The sequence below is a fragment of the Rhea pennata genome, chromosome 2 (assembly GCF_028389875.1).
Source record: "Rhea pennata isolate bPtePen1 chromosome 2, bPtePen1.pri, whole genome shotgun sequence".
NCBI lineage: Eukaryota > Metazoa > Chordata > Aves > Rheiformes > Rheidae > Rhea > Rhea pennata.
Genome location: NC_084664.1, coordinates 101,377,404 through 101,401,379, shown reverse-complemented (window position 1 = coordinate 101,401,379; position 23,976 = coordinate 101,377,404).

Here is a 23,976-nt window from a genome sequence, read left to right as displayed (position 1 = left end):
TTGTGTAATAATGTATCTGTGGTTTTGATCTGATTGCATATGGCTTGTAATTTCTGTGTACTGCCTTAAACAGCTTAGCAATATCCTGCATGTTCTAGACACAGTGTAATTTTCTTTGTTATCTAAACTACCAATTTCTTGCTGTAGACTACGATATTATCAGCTATTTTATGACTGAAATACCTCTTACCTCTTTTAACGCCTGTACTGCTACTCTCTTCAAATACCAGCTAAAGCTAGAATACTGCTGCACAATCCCTTAGTTTTAGAAATCTAGAAATAACATATTGTTTTACAATTTATTTATCTGTTTTTATTTTCTTTTATTTTCTTTTTTGTCTTAGCTTTTACAGCAATGGATTTCTGGATCTATTAGACAGTAAACACAGAAGAAAACCACTGCTTAAAGAACCTCTAAGTTCAACAACATATCAATGTGGTTTCTTTTTTCAAACTAGTTCATAGGTTCATTTTCCATCTTGAAGCAAATGCCCCAGTATAGCTGTTGCATTAACAGTCTTAGAGTATTCTGGCTCCAGATCATGACACCATGTTAAAAGCAATCAAAGCAGGCCAGATCTGAACATGGAAATGTGGCTCTAATTCATAGTAAAGTCAAATCCGTGCTCTTCCTGTGCTTACTCTTATCCACAGTCCACCTCATCCTGTCAGGGCTCAACTGTAGTAGTAGCAATATTTCACCTTGACCTTTCTCGGCAGCTATTCAGCACTTGTGTGCTTGCTCCCAATTTCAAGTACCCTCTCTCTTCCAGGAGAATAATTTAGGTTTAATGCTACTCCCGCACAACTCCTGCTACACTTTTACTAGATCTCTTCTTGTTTAGGCAAAGATCAGGTAGAGTTTCTACTGATCAATCCCTTCTTTTCTTTCTTAACAAAATCTTATGTCATCCACAGCAGAAGGAGGAAGCTTGAGGTCTTGGTTGTAAGAGTCCACGAAGTCTGAGAGTGGGGGAGAAAGGGTGAGGCTGAGCACAAACAGTGACAGTGGTGATGCCTAAACTAATGAAAAAACTGATGAAAATGGAAAAAAATCTCAGTGTAAGCATCTCTGCTTGCAAGATACCCAATTCAGATAAATTGACATAAAAGTAAAGACCTGGATGCTGTGACAAAGAGCACAGTCACAATATGTGAAAGGTAGGGAAGGAAGCTATTCAAAAAATTATAAAGTTTGAAAAAATCGTCAATTGTGACACACTCAGAAAAGCTGTTCTCCACAGACTTTAGTCTGTCTCCTGTCTAGTTCTTCTTTCTGCTGCATAGATCAGTGTGAATCCTTTGTAATTCCTCTTCGTATCAGTATGTGAGAAAGGCCCTGAGACGCCTGGTAGGAACCATTGCATTTTTACATCTAAACGCTCCCTCTCCTGTCCCTGGGGCAGTTTCGGCACTGCTGCTGGAGCCCACTGCAGTGTACTGGCTGCCCCCTCTTCTCCTCCACCAAGAGGTGTTTCAGTGTTACCCATCTCAACCCCAACTCTCCGTGTCCTACATCGGTGTCACCATGGGCCAGCTGCCCTGCAGAGGGACCCTTGGTGTCCCACTGAGGTGCTGCCATGTCCCCCTCTGAAAGCACGTTGCTGTCCTCAGTGGCACCTCACACCTAGCATATCTTAGTGTTTCTCACTTAGACCCCAGCGCTGCCCCACGGAAGAGCCTCAGCGCTTCTGCTCTTCCCCTCCTGGCTCCCAAACCAGAGTGCCGCTAGCCTCGCTCCCCCAGCACCCAGGGCTGCTCCCCCTCAGCTACATGCACGCTCCAGACCCCAGTGCCCAGAGCAAACTCTTGCCTTGGTGCTGCTTCCTCATAATATGGACATTTTATGTTGGGCTCATGATATTTAGTTGCAAATGGGAGAACAGCAGTATATGTATTTATATGTATCTAATAAGGCTTTTTATATTGCACAGGAGCTGAAATAAGTGATTTCTACATATGTCAGAAAAGGCCTTTAATGCTGTATTCCAGTACTTGCAGAATGGTCCACGATCAGCTCTTGCAGTATGAAAACCTAAGATTTTCATGCGTTTGATTTAGGTCTCTCCTGTACTTTGCCTGTACCTATAGTGAGTGTGAAGCCACTAAAGTTTTGAGAGCTTTATGGTAGCCATAAATCTTCCTTCCATCTCCAGAACAAGTATAAAAATGGCACTATTCTGAGAGAGTAATCAGATTAATTTTTAACTTGGATAAGCAGTATGCATTTCCTTGTTCTCAGAGGCACTGTACCATCTGGGCTGATATTTCCCTCCTCCAAAATTCTATGCTTGAGAGAGATACTGAAAGGAAAATCAAAATAATTGCTGTTTAGCAACAGCATAATCTATTGAAAAAAAAACAGGCTCTCATAATGTCGGGTAATCTTGGTAAAAGATGATAATACTAGGCCAGCACATAAGCACATTATGAACAGATGACATTGTCCCTGTTTGTATGCACTAATGGTTAAAAGGCCAGATGAGGGATAAGATAGGACAAGAAGAAATAAGTGCCCTTGTGTAGAAAAACCAGCTGCAGATCAGACAAGTCCCCATCTAGGGGTGTATTTGCCATATTCAGGGAAGATGATGGTGGACAACTTATAATCACTGCATGTTGAAGTGTTTTTTTTTTTTCTTTTTTTTTTTTTTTTTTTTTTTTTTTTTAGTATTCTGCTATCTGCTAAAGGCCACTTTTTGAATTTCAGTCTCTCACTGACAGAGAAGGTTACATAAGCTGGTCAAAATCAACCATTAATGTATATGTGTAACGTGGTCAAGTGTAGTGACCACAGCCCATTGAAAACATATGTATTTTACATACACTTGCTGTATGAAATGACACCGGCCCTATCACCTTTCCTCTGAGTTTCTGCCATTTTCATCTTTCCTTGTGGTTATTACAGGACAGATCAGTGCACTGGCTGATCTGCTCTGGGGTAATGTTGAAGCTGGACCACTTCACAGCTACTTGTTTTGATTTCTTCTTCATTATTATCATTGACAACTGAATGCTGCTTTTGCTTTTGTGTACCATGAGTGATGGCAATGAGAGACCATGTGTGAATTACTGACAAGAGAACTACAGGAGGGAACTGCCTGCAGGCTCCAGACCTTAACTTGGCTGCCTCATTTAGTTATCTTCTTAAGTATAACTAGTTTACACAGAAAATTAAAACTGTTATTCAGTTAGGTTATGAAAAAAAAAATCCATGAACCACAGTAAGGGAAGAAAAGAAAGATGTTTCTCCAGAGGCTAGTTAACATTAATGAAGAATCAGCTACAATTCTAACACATTTTAGCTGGTGAAGGTCTTGGAAGAAAGCTTTATAAAAGGCTTGTGTGTGTGCATGCACAAATCTGTGCATGTATAATACAACTAAAATTTAAGAGAACAAAACTGCAGAAAACAAGAACAGTGTATATTATTCATTACAGTAACAAAATAATATTAACAAGGCAAGAAGACTTCGTTGTTAAACGCTGGAAAACAGAGAAAATGGCCCTTATCTTGGAAAAAGGCCTTGTAATTTTCTCCTACAGGCCGCCTTTTTACACTAAGACTGAATTCTCATATACTTATCTCTGCAAGTTTGAGGATAGCCAGCAAAATCCCTAGAGTGCTACCATGTAGGTGGACAAATGCATGAGAATTCTTTGATGCATTTAAACATGAGTAAATATGTGTGCATATATGTATCTGTGTATATACATATATATTACATATATTTATATTTATATGTATGGAAACTACATGTTGGCACATGCTGTAACTTCTTACATCTTGCATCTGTCGTGGCACGTTGCCTCCTTGTTACAAGTTGTGTTGTGCTGTATGCATGTTGCTATTAAGACAGAGTGATCAAGAAAGGTTTTCCTGAGATTTATAAAGTTCTGCTAGTTTGGACCCCACGATTCCCAAGGTGAGAGGTATCCCTATTCTCTTCATCCGGCTCATCACCATTCTCTTTCTCTACATCAGTTCTCTATAGCTCATCCAGACTTTATAACAAATTCTGGGGCTGCACCAGGAGTGATCCATAATAGATGAACATGCCACAGTGCTTCTTAGCCTGAACATGCAAGACTGTTATTGCCATGAAAAACTAAGTATTGGGCTAGTACATGTTTGTGCATATCCATGAGTACACACATACGCTGACATTCAAAGGAGTTTTGCTCTGACACAGGGTTAGCATGTGACTCAAAAGTAACTGTGGGTCCACCAGTTTAGATATAAACTTTACAGTGCATGTCCTCAGTGAGTGTGTAACACTCCCATGATGTCTTCAAATAATAAAGGCACCCAGGGACTTTTTCAGATTAAAACACAATAGAAAATGAGAAAATTTGCGACTGACTGAGACCAACTCAATCTTTCCTATATTCATGAGCTATCAAGCTTCTCAGGCAGAATAAATAGTGCAGTTACACTGCAAACAGGATTAGCATTAGTACTAGGATAGTATTAGAGAAACTGAGCAAGGACTGTGCCAGCAGTAGTATATACATGTGCCAGCAATAACAGAATATTGTGTCAGTTCTCTTATTCTCTACAATTGGTAAGAGCCATAGTAAGAGGCATTCTGCTTATATCATCCTGTGAATGAGGAAAATTTTACAGCTGGCAGTAGGAATTTGCCCTTTATTTAGGAATAGGCCAGAAGTTCTCAAACAAAATAGTCCTGCATAAGAAAATCCTGTTCTGTTCTATGGGCTGAATCCAGCTTGTCAGACTTGCTCAGACTCTGGAATATCTAGTGCATGGGCCCTCGTGGAAAGATAAAACCCTGTCTTCCTGGGGAACAGCACAGAGGTATGAAACAGGTGCTGTGAGCAAACTATCTTGTAAATATTCCAGAGAATATTTGGATTTTTTTTTGACGGGGGGTGGGGGGGGAAGAAACTAATCATTACAAATTGTCTTTATCTCCAGTAAAATGGACTAGGCTGCAGAGATGAGTTTATGTGCATATGTCATGCCTTTAATGCTGAATGTTTGCCCTGCCTGCCAAATATTCACTGCTGCAATTAACTCATTTAAAGTAAAGAGAGTGAAAAGTGCAAAAAAAGAGTATTAATATTTCTAAATCATCAACTATTTCCTGAAAGCTAATAGCTCACGAAGTATTTTATATCCTTTGAGACCATACTGTACTGCCTCAGCTAGTCTCATGTTTAAGTATGTTATTTTAATAATAGGACAAGAAAATGCAAATTCAGTATAAATATAGATATTTGATGGAGAAACAAGATAATGATTTCACTAATAACTGTGAGGGTTTTATAACGTATTATCATATAGTTGTAAACTAATTTAGATTAGGTTCAATTAATTTACATCTTTACCTATTCACATACCACCTAAATTACAGGTGCTACTGTTTTGCTCTACCACATATTATTGCTGTTATAATTTTACACTCCATCATGTGATACAGACTTGGGGCTCAGTCCACCTCCTTGACATTAGTGGAGGTAGATAAGAGCCTTATGAGCCTTATTTGTGACTGGTATAGATTTTTTTTAAACAATGTAAAAATAATCTTCGTTATAACTTCAATGATTTTCATAAGACTTCTATAACACTTGATAACTTGAAAAGAATTTTATGGGCTTTCTTCACAATGCATTTTAATAGGGCTTCCCCTTCAAACAAGTACTTCATCTTTTATCGCAAGCAGTCTAGTAACGTTAATCAGAGAACATGTTGTTCTTCTTTGCGATGACAGAATCTGAAAAAAAAAGATGTTAGCAGAACATGTGAATTCACTTGATTTCTTTCAAACAAAACTCAGTATGCTGTGGAAAAAGCTTGGCATCTTTGCTTGGAAGTGGGTTAATTTGCAATAGCAACCTCTACTCAGTCTTGCTTCATTGTGTCAACATGCTAAACAAGTAGAAATGGTGCATAGAGAAAGATGCATAAGAGGAATAAAGTAAACAGTTTGGCATTAAAAATAATAGCACTTACTGTGCATTTGACTAATAAGAGTGGTAACTGCCTTGCACCCAGCAGAGTTTCAGGGCCCTGCTGGGCTCTGTATGTGTTGTGCTACACCACATACCTTCCATGGCAGTTAGTGCAAATGCAGCAGGCAGTGCTCTGCTAAAGATTATGTCCAGCAGTCAAGCTGATCAGCAGGTCTTCTTGTAACAGGTTTTGGATGAAACTATCATTTTAATTAAGTTTTTTTCTGAAAAAAGTCATATTAGTTAGGGCAAAAATTTCTGTTAATGAAGAAATTAAAAATGGAGCTTCAGTGAATGCAAATGGATTTGTTTTATAAAATTTCAGAAATTATAAATTCAAAAAATTCATTTCATTGTTACATTAATTCATGACACAGTTAATTGCATAACATGGTACAATTTTTATGAAGATGTTCCAAACAGCAGTACATAATATTGTACATTATGAACTATAATAAAAACAATACATCAAGAATGAAATGCTTATTTTTAAAATGCACTTTGATATTTTGAAATTAAACCATCTAGGAATGGCTGTATAAGAAGACCAGCTACTCTAACCTCACCCCTACTAAAAATATTATCCTCGTTTGACAGCAAAAGAAAATAAAACAAGTAAATAAATTCTTTTTTTTTTATCTGGCATACATAAGCAATTTTTGTGATTCCACCTCAAATACTAGAAGAAAGCAGAATCTGGTGCAAAATAGCTCAGGAAACTTGCCAAAATTCCTAGCTAATATGGTGATAGGCTATTTTACTGACTCTTGATTCATTAAACTAACTGTTGCTTGCTTTCATCAGAATTTCCAAGGAAATGTTTTTGTTATGGATACCTTGAATGAGTGTAGAGTCTTCTAATGGACCTGAGAATTTGAACAAACCCTCTGATTGTTTTCAAAATGCCATCTTTAATTATGAAAGGAGAAACAAGAAAAAATTTGAAAGGTCTGTGGAAAGAAATCAAGTCATTGCAGGTATTCCAAGTTATAAAAAGGATTAAATTAAGGGTAATAAAACACATGAGATTACTCCAATTTTGAACAAGAACAAGAAGGAAGAGCACACTCTTCCTTATAAAACCAGTTCCGCTACAAAAGGTGTTTCTTGTCTTGACTATTTTTTAGAAGATGGTATAATTCCTGCCAGCCATATACCCCAAGCATTTTTCAACTCACATAGCAATGCAATTAACCTGGGATGCTAATTGCATATTGTAAAGCTTTTTTCAAACACTGATTTGTACACAAATTGCCAGTGTCAAAGATAAGAGGCAGCCAGTATTATCAGAGAAATAATTGCTATTTGCACTCTGTTAAACAGTACAAGCTAGGAATTTTTTTTTCTTGGTGATTTGATTTATAGTAGGTGAAACATATCAACAGAAAAAATAGAAAAATGTATCAGGTATGCGACTTTGGGATTATTTTACAGCTTTGAGTTCATGATGACTAGTGTATGGAGAAGGAAAGAAAGGACATTTTATCTGGTAAACTAGCACTAGGAGGCAACTAATACAGAATTCTGGCTTGCTGTCCATGGATAAGTTTTGGTGCAAAAGCAAAGGGCCTTAAGCAAAGCTTTAGGTGTTCCTTTTGCTGAAGGTACTAAAAACCTTACCCTAGCTCTGGTGCATTAAGGGCTAAAAGCAGAGCACTGCCCCGAAACTCACCCATCCCCACAGGCAGCCATCAGCACAGCTGACAGGGCTTCACAGAAAACGTAGACCATATCAAAGGTCCTATTATCTCTCAAGATAAGGAAGACTCTTAGTGCAGGTGGTTGCATGTGGTGCTTTTTCCATAAGCAGGTCTAAGAAGCACTGTACAGCCCAATCTGCCCAGCAGATTCTCCCTGGGAAATCATACAGGCTCAGAGTAGGGAACGGCATTACCCCTGTACGCTTTGTAACCCTCTGTAGAAATAGGAAGCAAGTTGTTATCTAGAAAATGCATTATTTCAAATGTATTCTCTATTAAATTATGTGATTCTTAGAGTAAATTTCTATAAACTACAAAGCAGGTTTTTGCCCCAAGCAGGTTTTTATAGGGCCTTCATACAATGGCTTGCTGAGATACTCTACCTTGTTTTTCCCACAACATAACTCCTCTGTTAACTTGCTACACTTCTGAATCACCTCCTTCCAGTCCTCATTTAAATTTTAATAAGTTTCTGGATAGAAAGCAAGTAGTGAAGATCCCATCTCTCTTTGAAGGTGATATAGCTAGGTGTTCACAGCCGAAACATAATAGGAATCATTTTCCAGCAAGAAATATTCTTTCGTCTATGAGCGCTGATAATAGCTGTCTTGACTCATATGATACGTATGTACACCTGAAGAATCTCAAAAAGATAACAAAATGGATCAGGCTTCAAAGTGACATAGAGAAAACAGCAGGAGGAAGTACAGCCTGACACCCTTGCATTACAATTTCTTTTGAAGGCACAGACTACGCATTAGACAATATTTTCTTTAGACATATGAGTCATCTGTCTGTCTGTCAGGCCTGTTACTGCTCACACGGCCTATTGACCTGTAGTTAGATACTTGAGCCAGCTCTGATTTCAAGAAAAAAAATAAAGCAGATATGTGGCCTTGGGCATTTTGAGATGAAATCCAGCATTCACTCAAAAGTGATCAAGCTGCAGAAAAATCCATCTCTAAGTATTCTGTCAGCACATAGTAAAAACAAGATATATCAGAAATTAATAGCGGACAAATACATTGAAATGAAATTGGTTTTATGACCTTTTCTGACATGCCAAATGTTACCAAAGTTTGGAAATTTATATTCTTTGATGCTGACATTTGATGCTGACAGTTTGTTCCTGACAGTAAATGCAAAAAAAAAAAAAAAAAATGCGTGACATATATGATTGCATGCGTCCTCTTTCATCTCACAGGCTTGCAGAATGGTTCTGTATAGACAAAAACACAGCTATCATCTGAGTGTTTAAATATGGAAACAGTAGTTTGATGGGACTACCTATATAGCCCTCACATGATTTTGGAATATTTCTATCATTTAAACAGGTGCAGTAATAGATTATATTGCTGACTTTCTAGAAAGTAAGCCACCTAACTGTCTTGAAAGTCACTGTTTCTCCCACTCCAATCCTTTAAAAGAGAAATTCACTACAGTTCCTGCTAGGCTTTTCCTCTTCCTCTCCTACTTGCTAGGAACGCCTCTGCTGGTCCTGAGGTAGATTTTAGAAAGACTCACAAGCAAAGTAAATAGAAGCTGACTCTCCTTCTGTAGAAGCTACAATACTTCTACCTATAAAGAGGAATCATTTTTATTTTCCCTTTTCTACCTACTCCTTTCTTCCACTTCTATCCAAGGATGACAAGAATTTACATATATCCATTACCAGAAGGTCCAATAAGTTGGGTAGGTAGGTAGTGATGCTAAGGTTACAGATTAAATCTCCTCCCATCTGACCCCTAGAGACCAAATGTTAGACCATCAAAACCACAGAAAAATATGTTTACTGGAAAGATATTTTTCTTCACTGAATAGTTAGCCTGGATAGTTTTTAATATAAATAGAGTTAATGTATTAAATGAAATGTTTTTCAGTCAGAATAAAGGATGAGAGTTGTGCAAGAGACCCTTCTAAATTGAATCGTACAAAAGCTTTTTCTAGCACCATGGAGATTTAAAAAAAATGGATAATTAATAAAGAAGAAATTCATTAAGAACATCTTTTGTTCAGGTGTCTAAAAAGATAATAATCTCCTATGAATAACTCATACAAAACTCTTTCAAAGGTACTGCACGTTTTAAAAGGTACTGCATAAAATAAATATGTATTTTATCATGATTTTATCATGTCTCTTGGCAGCTGACAAACATGCAGAATAGCTCTAAAAACTGTGGTACAAGATACATGACATTGCTTTTTGAATTCTTTTTCTCCTTTAGATACACAAAGAAAATTAATAAATTGGATCACCATATAAAGTGTCACAATTTGAAAAGCATAGCCAGAAAGGACCATTTCTGGTATCATGTCTAATGCAGAGCGGAAATCAACTAATATAATGAACATTTGTTAATAGCATTAGCGAAATAGGTGGTTACGAAAGCAGTCCTGCTGCAGAGCGCACCATGTCCTTTCCACAGGGAGTGGAGATACAGAGCGGGTTCAGGGCACTACCTTTAAATGCAGCAGGCTGATCCTCCCCAGGTCCTCCCAGCACACCCCTAGCAAAGTCAAATTAAAAATTCAAGAAGCACAGGCACCGATAATTGCAGCACACCGAGGTACTTCTAGAGATGTTATGTTGCCAATAGCTCTCTACTTTATCAAGTAAGAGGCTCTGTGTGAGCGGCTCCACTGATTTCCATGGTGGAGGGGAAGATGCCTCCTTAGATAACTCTGACCCAAGATCCAAATATGCCCCCTGGGTCCATATGCTTCGTTGTCAGCAGAATTTAAGAAGAATCAAGATTCTAAACTACAAAGATACTTACAGGTGAATGAGTATAAATGAGTATTTTCCTGACAGCTGATGTCTTATTCTTAAGTGCCCAATTCAAAGAATATAAAAGAAAATCTAGTACTTATTTCGAGAGTGTCCTTTCCAATGGCCTGATCCTGCTCATCACCACGCAGGTGGATCACCGAGAGTCACCCGGACTGTGTTTAGCAGGAAGGCAGCCTCAAGTGTCGGGGTTACAGATTCATAAAACTTGAGGCATCACAGATCTGCTGTGTTTTCAGCAACTTTTGAAATTACTGCAGGAAACAAGCAATGATTGCTGGGCTCAGTTGCCAGACCCCTAAATCCTATGCTGGATTACTTTTTTTTTATGCTGAGTAGCCTGTGCAGTCAAATCCAATCCATGCAGCTTCTCTGAGGAGTTAACTCCCTAGTACCACAATTATAAGAAGTCAACATAAAGCACTAAGTCTGTTAGTATGAATACTGTATTTGAATTTTAAATGAGAAATTCTTTTTCAGACTGAGGAGAATATATTTATTTTGGGGTAAACTCTCTCTGAGGAGAGAAGGCAACCCACTAAGCTGCACAAGGGATCAGCATAAGCATATTAATAATGCAATTATTGTCACCTAACAAACAAGATAAAGTGAGCAAAATAATTACCAGGATGAGAACAAGTGGAAATTGGTATTTCACCTCCATAACTGCTCCTGATATACTTCACGTTGTTCATCAAAAACACTTCAAGCTAGAATCTGCAGAAGCAATTTAAGTATGAACTGAGTCCTAAACAAAAACTTAACTCTTTCCAAGCAGAGAAAATTATGTGGCAAAACTCAGAGTTGTTTAAATATCATCTTCAGTCAGATTCTTCTCTCAGGTAGCTGAAAGACATCTGTGGCTGCAGAAGACAGCATCGTTTCAAAGAAGAAATAAAACCAGTGACTTCTGTAAATTCCTGCGGAAACCTCTGAACTCTTGAGTTTCAATTAGTGGGTTCTTACCATGATAATGCACACGGGCGTTGTGTATGCACACACACGCAGGGCAGTTTTGCTTGAATACGACAACATGCATAGTAACACTTTCTAAATGATTTTCATAGTACAGAAATCAGCTGTAAACCAAGACACAAGAGAGATGACAAAGACTTTTTCAACAGCTTCCTACCCTCTGCAAGGTGAAGGCTGGGGCAAATTAAGACAGTCTTTTAATTTTACTCCCTGCTTGAAGAAATCTCAAAAAAATCCTCTCCTCCAGAACGACTAAATATAACTAACTCTAAATTGTGGTTTTCAGTGTTCTTTCTCTTTGGCATTACTTTTCTTAAAAAATACTGTTCTGCATCACACACAAGGCATGCACTTTGTGTCAGCAGACTGTGCAACAGATCTTCAGAGTCAAATTGACAAATCTGGGAAATGAGATACTTTGAAATAATTTAAGTTAAAAATACGTACTTAACATAAAGTTATGCTTGCCTGACAACAGTATTATAGTTTGTACTTCTGAAAATAATCCAAAGACTCTTTATCCATAGTTTGTTTTGCCAAGAAAACATAACTTAATTACATTGACCTAGTTTTCATTTATGTCTTTAAGCTTTTTTCACTTATATCCATAAGATCTGAAATAGCAATCTGCCTAGATAAAGACATTTTTAGAGGAGCTGTCACTGTTTAAGGCAGCAGGATTATAAAATTCTTGGATAATTTTTGATATTTTAAGAAAGCTCCAAGAATTTCAATATGATTCTAATTGGCACAGAGTGGCTGGCTTACCCTCTTTACAACTACAGTTAGATGCATGTTTGAAGGAAAAAACACCAGTGATGATCATCTAGAGAAAGTGAAATGGGATAAACAAGAAAATGAATTCATAAATTGCAATTCAGAACTTGGCTTTCAGAGAAGAGAGAGGCCAGTAGCCTTTTAAATAACTAGCAATACTATCAGCCTCTGAATTTGAATACACAGAAAGAAGAAAAAGGCTTTGCACCTAAGGAAATCTTTCTTGTCAGATCTACTTCCCTTTTACCTTAAACGGCTTTCGCTGAGACACCTTTTCAGAAAAAAATGATTCTACCTGCTTATTTCTGGCAGGAATCCAGCTGCAAGCATTAAAGAGTCTTGCAGTTTTTCAGTCCTGGGAATAAGGATCACTTTTTGTTTACTTAAATATCAGGAGTGTAGATACATTTTTACCATTTCAGGTCTGCTGCATAATCCAGTGTCTTTACTGAATATTTATGAAGCCCATTGTCAGTTTCCTGATATCTATGAAAAAAAAATCTATTAGTATGGAATTCAAGGAGCTTGTTTTGTTTGTTTATAAAAAGAATAACTCACCATCAATTTTTTGAATGTATTTTGGAACAAAAACCTGATGTAACACTGAATAAGGAATTGAAATTATGTTATTGCTGATTATCACATGGATTTTATTAAATACTAACAACTAGATAGCTGTTAACACTTTAAATAGTGAAGTGTTGACTCTTTAGTAGGCTCTCTTATTCTGTAAAATAATTAAATATAACCTGAAAGTAATTTGATACTATTTACTTTGTAACCAAGGGAGTCGGTAGTTCATAGATGTTTATAAAATGGTTTTAAACCTTGTTTTTAGAGGTGCACTGTAGCCCAGAGTGTATAGAAATATTTGCGGATTAGAAGATTAGCAACATAGATCTACATCGGTAGAGTATTTCAGCTGAAACACGCAGAGGCTGAACCCAAGGCTCTCTCCTTCATACGGAGTAGAAAAGCAGCCTAGAACCTATCAGTGTAACGCACTCTGCTATCATTTGTATATCACCTTTCTGACAGGTGGTGTGTTTACAAGTTGTCACTGACTTTTGACATACGTGACAGCAATTGGGTTGAGCTTCCATGTTTTTGACCTATGGGAACTTGAGAGCATCTTTTTTTCACTTCTCTCTTCACTTCTCACTATGGTGCATGGCGTCCACTGCTGCAAGGACCTACCACAGGAGAGTCTAGTTCTCCTGGATAGTCATCAGAAAGAGTTGACCTCCGAAGGCCATTTTAGAGTACCAAAGCTTCTTTTTATCTACTGATTACAGCTTAGTTCCTCAGTGCAGACCCCTGAATTAGGTAATCTTGGGGCATAAAAAAAAAATGCCGCCTCATTGAAATTTTAGTGGTGCCTATTGATCTTATAAATTAAGCATAGATGCATCAGAATTTTCTTTTAATCTTTTTCCCTCATAGTGAGAAAGCCAGCAAGAGTTTTTAAGCAGCTTTACCTGGCCACCATATTTTTAATAACTGAATAACACAAAGAGTGAGTTAGGGAAATTAGCCTAATATATGTGAATGCATTTTATCAGAATATCCCTATTCATCTAGATTACTGGGAGGCTACTTCAAACATGTATCTTGAAAATGTTTGCTTTTCTAATCAATTTTACCTGTTAGATTGACTGATGTGAGTTTTGGTGTGATATGTAAGGAATGAGATCCTTTACTGCTGATTGGGTCTCCCCTTTGGATACAAAGGAAGCTCCTCAAGGGTCAGTATTTAAATTGCTCTAGAAGAAAAGACAAGGTGATATAAGAAACTGGAAGAGTCATATCAAGCAGAACTTGGAAAATACCAGAATGGATGCCTGAACTGATCAAATTTTGGTTCAGGAATATTTGATTTTTAAAACTGAAGCCATCAAAATGAGAGTTGTTGTATTAGTTAATTAGGAAAATCACACAGGTGATATCTAGGCTAATGAGTGGCTGGAAAGTAAGATGAGCACTCACTGAAGTTTGCACTTGGTGACTGAATTCTGGGTGTGCAAAAAGCCTCTCTTCTAACTTGAGAAAACTATCGGTTTTAGTTCCTCAGATTTATTTTTGAGCAGTGTTTCTTACATGAATTTGGCTTTATATTCTCTAGCATCTTATACTTATTAAGATCAATGACACAAAAAATGTTAATGTGAAACATTTCCATGTGCCGGGCTGAAAATTAGGACTGTGCATGCACAGCTCTCCATCTCCAAAACGTTAGTCAGGAAATGAAATGTGTAAAAGAAGAACTTTCAAAGTTTAGGTAGAGAATCATAGAACTGGCTTATCACAGCATATTTAAATTCTTTAAGTGTGTAGAGCAATGGGCCAAGCAAAAGGGAAGGGGTGAAAACTGGATGTTTTCAAGGAAGCAATACTTTAGTAATAATGACAAAACTGTGGCTGCTCCACAATACTAAAAGATGAGTGTACCTTATAGCTCCACAGTGATTTCCTGCAACGCACTGATCTAGGAGGTCCTTTCTAGACCTGAATTCCCACATACAGCTGACAAAGGGATGAATCTGAATCATCTTCAGTTCTGTTCGTTATTTCTAAGCATCGTTACAGCATTTGTATGATGCATATGTAGAAAAGGGAAAACATTCAGCATGTTTTTAAAATAGACCCACAGCTGCAGTTAATTATTAATTTTCACAGATGAACTAAGTTTATTGTAAGACATTATGAGTTTGAAGTAAATAGTATCTGGGTTTATTGCTATCTCTATATTTTATGTAATTAATAAAGTTCAATGTAAAAGGCCCTGACTTTTAACAACTCATTAAGTGATTCTAGCAATGCAAGAAGCTAAACATCATTATTTCCCACTGAGATATGTTTCTTTATCAGAGAAGCTTAAGCGAATTTCAGCAGGGATGATTAATAGAGGTACTCAGGCAAGCACTGCTCAAATCTGTTTTTCTTACAAACTCACTTCTAAGCGCCACTTTAAATCTCTCTAAAATTAATCTTATAAGACTGCTGTTGTTATGAAAGATTAGAATGGGCCAAGATAACTGTCTGATTATTGTTATTTTTTACATGTCAAATAATAGTGTCATCAGCTGGATAAGGATGCAAATTACAAAATGTGCAACTGCTCCTTTATTTTCAAATTTTATTTTACTGTTTCTCATTACTCTCAGTTAACGAAATACAGGGGCAGATCACTGCTGAGTGCGACACTCGCTACTCCGAGCAAATCTGTTCAGGAGGGATGCTGAGGCTAATGAAATGACTGCCTTGAATGATGCACTGATTAGGTGACTCTCTTAGTACTTGTTTGCAATGAACACCCTTACTCACAAGAAACAAAAAACATTGCAATTATTCTAATTAGTACTGAGTATAAAATGTATCCATGTTTTACCTAGGGGGCCTAACTTAAGCCCAGGTTTAATACATTAATTAAGCTGTGATTCAGAATAATTACTGCTCTAAGTGTGAGGAAAGACACTTTTGATCCTGCCTTCAGGTGGAGGTTGGATTATGGCTGTATCTGTATTACCAAGTAATGTGCTGCAGCAGGGGAGCCGGTCTATTGAACCAGATCGTTAATGCTGGGGACCCAAAGTCCGCGGTATGCACATTTCCAGGGGTTTTCCCCCCTACCTCACTCTAGTCTTGTCCCATACGGTGAATATCCACCCGCTCTCACAGCACACAAGGGAGCAGACCTTCCAGCTCAGTTTCAGCTGAGACAAACTCCCCTCGCGCACGCTGAGACAGCCCCAGCATGGGCAATCAATGTGGAATAAGTAGGGACAACTCTAGGAATTTGCTTCAAAAGCATACTTTTGATCCAAATAGAAATGCTAATGTCAATACGCCCTAAGTGACTCCCTGGTTTTCCTTCTTAATAACAATTTAGGTAAGAATTATTGGGAGTAAATCTGCAAAGCCTAATTTATGCAGGCTCAAATCTGTGGCTGAGCTTGGCCCATATCTTTAGGGTGAATAACCTTATCCAAAGGATACCTGTGCCAGGTATCTGGGCACATTACCTTCCCCCACTACAGCAATTTTTATTTGCACATAGGTCTTTATCCTGTCTCTTATGTGTATTAAACTCACTGTTTTGTCCTTCCAACAGATTAGCTGCCATTTAAGACAATACTAGCCTTTAAAATAAATACCAAAGACAATTCACTGTGCAGGGATTTTGAAACTTCTGTATTGAGCTGCACTGATATTTCTACTCAAGTTAATGGCTCTAGGTTTAGCACAGCTGAAGCTAATTCATTCTTGGAGTATATGAGAGAAATTTAACTCAGCAGATTTGAATCTGGATGTCCCAGAGCATCTGAGTTCCCCAGGATGGCAAGTGTGGAAGGAATTCAATGTGTGAAGCTTCAGAAATATATTGAAATGTAGAGGAAGCCAGTAGGGGATCTACATTTATGAGGGAAAATAACAAATCCTTCCCCATATTGAATAATAATAATTAAGGAAGCAATGACTTTATCCTCCAGGTATTTTTGTATTGGCACGAATTTGACAGAGTTCAGTATCATTTAGCTTCACTTTATCCAAAAATGGAAGCATGTTCTGAGATGAAAATTCACAAAAATCAGAGGATGGCTAAGTAAGACACTCATTAAGTATGTGATATTTCTTAAACTGTTAATATTAATTCTAATTGCATTTGTGAATAAAAACATTTTTGAAACTTTCATCTGTTCTTCATACAATTCGTGAGGAGAACGAATGTTTCTAACACAGATTTTAGGGCCCAATTTGGCATTTAATTCAGTGGATTGGCACTGATTTGAAAGAAGGATTTGATTCATTGCCTTAAAAATATTCAAGATATTGTCAAGTTTTTCATTAGCTACAGCATGATGGTTATTGCCAATATTCCTTGTATTTCTGTGCATTCTGTGTCTACGGCTTCAAAGAGGTACATGCTAATGAGGAAGCCTGGCATAAAGATACTACTCTTGAAATAACAGATGTCTAATAAACTTGCTTGTGGACCGGAGCTGGCCCTGATTCCCTGGCATGACTTGCTACATACACAGTCTGCAGGCGAAGCACGGTTAGATCTTAACGGGCAACTGCCATATCTCAGCCAGTCACTGACATGGAAGCAGATGAGTTCTTTAAGCAGAAAGACTCTTTTTCTGAAAGCACATTAGATTTGTTCACGGTTGTTCAAAGACTGTGGAGAATCCAAAATGTCAAAGTTGCTGTACCTGCTGTTACACCTGCTAATTCCCATTCTCATGCGCCTAGCACTGCAGCTTGCAGCCTGATTTCCTCTGCTGCTGTTACAGATCTCACTCCTGCCTGTTCACACATCCCTTCATCACACCAAATCCTTAATACCACTAAGTTGCTTAATATCACAATAGGATCAATATTTTTAACAAGTTTCCTTTGTCTTTTCAGAGTTCTTATTGCTTTTTCTTCAAATTTAATGTTGCCTTTGAAATAATAATCGGTGATACTTTTTTCCCAACATAAACATAATCTCCTCCATAATTAGTGATTAGGAAACATTATCCAAAAGAAGCAATGCAGCAATTTTATTTATATGAATAGCATAAACCCCTATAGAAATAGATATTTACAGGAATATTACCCTAAAATCAGAATTTTCTCAAGAAACAATTTCTGTTACAGCATGTCTTCCTTGACTAACACATTCTGAGTCTGAGCATAAAGATAGAAGCTCATGTTCAAATTAGCCACTAAAAATATATCAGCTGTATCAGCCCTACAATACATCTTCCCTGTCTAGTATTACTTAGGCTTCATTTTTAGAAAATGTGGAAGCCATAATAAAACAAATGGCAATGATTTGGCATTTGATTCCATTTCTAAGCAACTTGATGGAAAAATTCTCTTTGACTTTAATGCTGCAGAATCAAATGACTTTTCTTTTTTGCAATACTGATTGGTTATTTATATAAGTAATATCTCCTGTATCGATCTTACAAAAAAGGTTCAGGGAAACTGATAAACTGGAGCTTGTTCTGTTAAATGACATTTTGTTCATTTTCACTGACTCTTATTTTGGGGGTACTGTTGCTTTCCTTGTTACTGTATTTTATATTGCTTATGATCCTTAAGTTAATATTTACGTGAGGTTTTTTCTACTAACAGTTCACATTCACCTTTCAGGATTTTAATGAACAGTTGCAAGACTACCTTAGTGAAGGGATTTGCATAGGACTTAACATTTTAGTCAACCCTAAAGTTACCCTTTGAAAGTTCCAGGACGTTGATATGCAGCTGTAATCAGCGAGTTGCTCCCTGGTGTCTCTTGCACCTAGTCCCATCTCTGTGTGTTTTCTTTTTCCTTTGGTCCGACAGGTTGCAATGTCACACGCAATGCAGACAACTAATGCTCACTTCTGTAGGAGTGACCTCAGCCCAGCCTCTGTGAAGTGGGCAGTGATGATTTTGCTCTCCCAATCACAAAAGGCAACAAGTGCTCTTTTATAAACCTTCCCAAGTGATAAGTCATTTTTCCACTCAGTTCCAGTGGATTGACTGCTGTTAGCGATAAAAGTGTGCTGACTGAAAGGCAACTTTTGGGGTGTAAGAGTAGAATGACGTTTATAATAAATTGTTTGGAAAGAAAGGAAAAAGAGAATTAAAACCTCTTCATATTAAAGGCCTCTTATTTAGCTTTGGAAATTAGGACCTGGGAATGCTTTAACAAAATATCTTCCGAGGTTTAGTGGTACTAACACTTATGCACCCGATTTGCTATTGAGTTAGTTCTACTGACATTAGTAAGATATGCCATGATAGGAGAACAAGCTATATGTACAGGTCTTTCTTCCATGACTATTCAAGTAACAATTGAATATTTGCCTTTAAAAATATGCAGTAATTAAATATTGTTTGATCATAGAGATTGACAAAAATGTTAGCAATAGTAACAGCAATTTTAAGCTGAAGCATGTCTCATTTTGGGGATAAATAAATTCCAGAAGATTTTAGAATTGCTAAAAGAGGCAATTTTGGCAGAAGATCATACAGCTTCATGTTTAAAGGAGGCTGCAATTTGAAGCTGGAGCTTGGGAGGGGTTATTATTACTTTTAAATCAGCTCACTTTTGCTTTGTGAGAACAGACAAAGAAACTGCTTTTTTTGCTTGCTCACTTCTAGAGAAATTATAACTCATAAGCATGAGCAGGGAACAGATATGCAGTCCACTTCTTGCTGTCAGGCCCAGAAAAAATATAGTGTAGTTAATCTTTTTTACATTAGATATTCATGTATCTCTGACCAGCAAAGTATCCAAATACTTGAAAAACTCCCTGGGAATTCACTATCTGCAGGGGAGAAAAAACACAGATTGCATAAAAGACTGCCACAGAAGGAAGCAACTGAGTCCACATCTGGCAGACCTGGTCTTCCAGCTGCGAGCCCTTTCCCACTGGTTCCTTTCTCCCACTTACCGACACAAGTGCAGCTGCAGATGCCGTCTGCAGCATGAAATTCTATTCAGGGTACAGAGATTGCAAACAAAGAGAAGTCCTACCATTTTTATTGTTTCTTACCAAAAAGTGCAGAACGTTCCTTCCCTCCTGTTCTCAGCTCAGTCTGTCGTTCTTTAGGACTGGATCTTGTCACATCATGAAACAACTTGTGAGCTGGAGAGACTGTACCACAATACGGAGAAAATGAGGCTTGGCAAATGGAAGCTCTACTTCTTCCCTGGAGTTTTCAGGGTTTTTTAAGTGCCTTCCTCTTTATTCAGTACCTACTATCTCTCTGAGAAACAGCCGATGATAAGCAGTCACACAAATAACACTATATACTGTACTTTCCAGAGAGTACTGTGTAAATATTCATTCAAGATTAGGAAATGAAGATACAATATTACATAGAAAGCAGATTTTATCTGTGAAAGGAAAATACAGTTCTTCCAATAAACTTCAATCGTATTTCTCGTACTATGCAGTCTTTACGAGTTTTGTGAAGTCCAGCTATTGAGTGGCAGTTAAAATGCCAGCACATGCATTCATAAATCATTGAATGCTCTTGTAGGGTATTTTCACCAGATTAACAATGACCACAATTATAATACTACTTGACCTGCTGTTAAATAAGATTATAATCAAATTCTTAAAGCAATTACCTCAAATACCAATTTTATAAGATCAGCTAACATGCAGTTAAAAGATTTTGTAATACTACATCAGGATGCCACTTCTAAACAGTTGATATGAGAAAAGCAAACATGTTTCTGTACAAATTCTATAATTAACGAAGATATGGTAATAAAGTTAAAGATTTTTCCTGTTACATAGACATGTATTTAAAAACCGATGAAGTAGAAAAACTCAATTCCACCTAAACTTACAAAATGCAGAAAAGGACAGCATTAATTTTAGGAGACAGCATGAGAATTGTGGTATCTATTGTGCTGACTGATGGAATGAAAAGCCAAAACCTCCCCAGGAGAATACTTCCAACGAGGAAGAGGAGTCTCTAGCATGGGCAGGGCATGGGGCGCCTTGCCGAGCTCCCTGAGCTAAGCAGCATCAGCGGTGCTGTGTCCCTGCAGATCAGGGCCACGCCGGGCTCAAACTCAGGCTGGCCACTTTAATGCCGCTCTGCGAGTGAGCGGAGATTCAGTCATGTGGCTGCACATCGTCTAATTCAGAATTCAATGGTATAAAAGACTACTGAAAAAAATATGCTTTAATATTACAATAAGCTTCTGCTTTCCCATTTTGTGGAGAACAAGTTGGAAGGAAGAGCCTGACACTAAGGGGATGGTCCATCACCCATAACAACTGACCAGCCTACAACTCTGAAAAGATTTGGAGTTGCTGAAGGCAAGAGAACCGCTCCCTTCAACTCACTGTGAAGTGAACCCATACCCTTGCACAGGATAATCTGGATTTGCTGCAGCAATATTGCTGAATTCTTCATGAAATGATTTCTCAAAAAAACAAACAGAAAGCCCTCCCAAATCCCATCGCCTTAAACAATCATCTCTTAAAAGGAGCATTTCTTCCAATTATGGTCCTGCATTTCATCTATTATTTTGAGAAAACTGTTGAGAAAATTGTGGCAGATAACTGCCCTTTACTTCTAGAAATGTAAATCCTATTTTGCATATATGGATAGTAGCTGTTTGTATTTAAAAAATATACATCCACATACACTGATGAAAGCATCAGCCTCTGAAATAATTCAGCTTTAAAATTTAATAAAGGTGTATGGTTTAAGTGCTTCTAAAAGACAAGTTCTCTTTCTCTCTATTCGAGTATGAATTTTGATATTAGCACTCATTTAAAATTTTTTACGCATAACTTTTTCTTTTATATGCAACAAAATGAAATAGCTTTAAAAAAGAAATTTGTAAACATTCAGCAAATGTTAACTTCTTCTATTAATGTATGTTCAGCAGTTCGTAAAGCACAAAGTAAAATAGTCAAATAGCATTTTATTTTATTTCAGCCCAGAATTTTAGAAGACATCTTTATTTACATATTCCAGTGTGTATTTGCCTTTTTCACAATAATATCACGTTGTTTACTCATGGCTCAACTTGAGAAAGATCTAAAGATTACCGAGGATTTCAACAACATCACTTCCTAACCTGCTGTTCCTCATCTATATTTGTGTAGCTATTACTCTTCCACAAAGGAGGTACATTGATGCTCAGTTTTTTCAAGATCATTTTGATTTCTAAGCCTATTCTTGAACATATTGACAATAGTGTAGTCAACAAATTTCATAAGTATACTCTTTATTCCACAATCCAGTTCACTGCTGAAATAATTGAAAAATACGTGATCCCACTACAGCTTTTTGCAGTTATCTCATTCTACTCAACAGTTGGTTTTGACTTTGAACCATTGATAAACTGGAAAATCATATTCCGAAGTAAGTTTTCATCTAGATATGTTAAATTTTCATTTATATGGCTATATCACCTCAGTTTCTCTAGTTACCATTGTGCTATCGAAGGGATATTACCTGTACCAAAAGAGGAAAACACATTTTGGAGTTTTCAGATCTAATGTCTTACTTTGCTGCATATGTTCAATTAGGGATAGCCCTTATGAGAAGCTGAGTAGTTTATCATTTTTTGAAAAGAAGCATTTTGGCTACAGTATATACAAAACACTACCAAATCTTTAATTTAGAGAAGAAAAAAACAATATATTCTTGCCATTTGAAGAGTGAGGACATATCATTTAGTCTTCCTTCCCCTCTTTCAGGAGGGCATCAGTCAGCCACACCCGTGTCACTATTGAAATCAATGGAAACAGCAGCTTCTATGAAAGCTCCTTGCACAGAAACAAAAGGCAAGATTAGCGCTCTGTATCCTTTTTCAAAGCACAATCTTTGAGTTGCCCCTTCTCTACATTGTTCTTTCTCTCTACAGACTCACCACGCTGCTTCTGGTGGTTGGTTACTTGAACAAAACATTGTTCCATTTAAGGCAACATTTTATACAAAAAACCCCATAGATTTTGCTAGCATTTCCTTGATTTAATAAGAATAAGATTTAAGAAATGATACATTTATTGATGCATGAGGCTTTATGTAGTTTACTGTTCTTTAACCTAGACCATAATCTCCTTTTTTTTTTTTTTTTTTTTTTTTTTTTAATCCTTTTGGGGTTCAGAAAGTGAGAACTAGATAATATAACTAACAAGTAAGTTAATATCATGTAATATCTGTGCTAATAATCCAGACAGAACATCTAAATCTATAACTTCAGTGAAGTAACCTTTAATACTGGTCTCTATTTACCAAAATTCTCTGGTATTCTGGGAGCATTGTATAGAAAACCTTTGTTTTTCTTGTGTTGACACTTCTTATATACGATTTGAAGCAACAAAAGGACTTACAAAAACAATTTGCAAAATACTGTGCAGAAAGAAACAAAAAACAAAAAAACTTTAATTCCTGCTGGATCTGATTATAGTTTGGATACAGAAGACTGTTGAAGGATACTTTCTCCTTTCTGCTCTGCAGCCTGTAGGGGTAACACTAATCACAGGTTATCTTCTACTTCCTCTTAAAAAAAAAATGATGGTTTTATAAATGAATATCTCTTAGATATTATTTCCTCAACTCATTATTCTAGGAAAATAATATAAAACTCTAGATAGCCTAATGACTCTGCGTATGCCCACATATACACAAGCTTTTAAAAAAAATATGTATTTATAGAGAGGTAGATGAAATAGGAAAATAGATCCATTTACACATAAGCATAAATATACTCAGTACTCATTTCGTGGCAGTAGCTCAACAAACCTCAAAGTCAAATGCTGCTGAACAAATGAAAACAGATTCATAAAGTTATCCAAATTCAACAATTACTGACCAGGTGCTGTGATCCACTTAAGTGTTGCTGGGCACTGCTTACCTACTGAGTTATCAGTGGAGGCTGAAAGTAATTAGCACTCAAAAATTGAATTTTTTATTGAAATATAGAAGGTTCAAAGGCTGGCTTCAAAAACATTTTAAAAAGGAGGAGAATAAAAAAAGAATAGCAACAAGCTAGGAAGCTGAGTCTAAGATGAAGTAATTTCTCTTCTTTATGATAAAAACAAATTAAAACTCAAAGGAAAATAAGTATATTAGAAATACTAAATAATATACCCTAAACATTTGTCTCCTGACAGATGCACAGAGTAGAGATCACTATGGTAGTTAAATATCTAGGATATGAAAATAATAATAATAATTGAATAAAATACATTTTTCTTCAACATAACTTTTAAATTTAAGATATATGTTATTGCCTACATG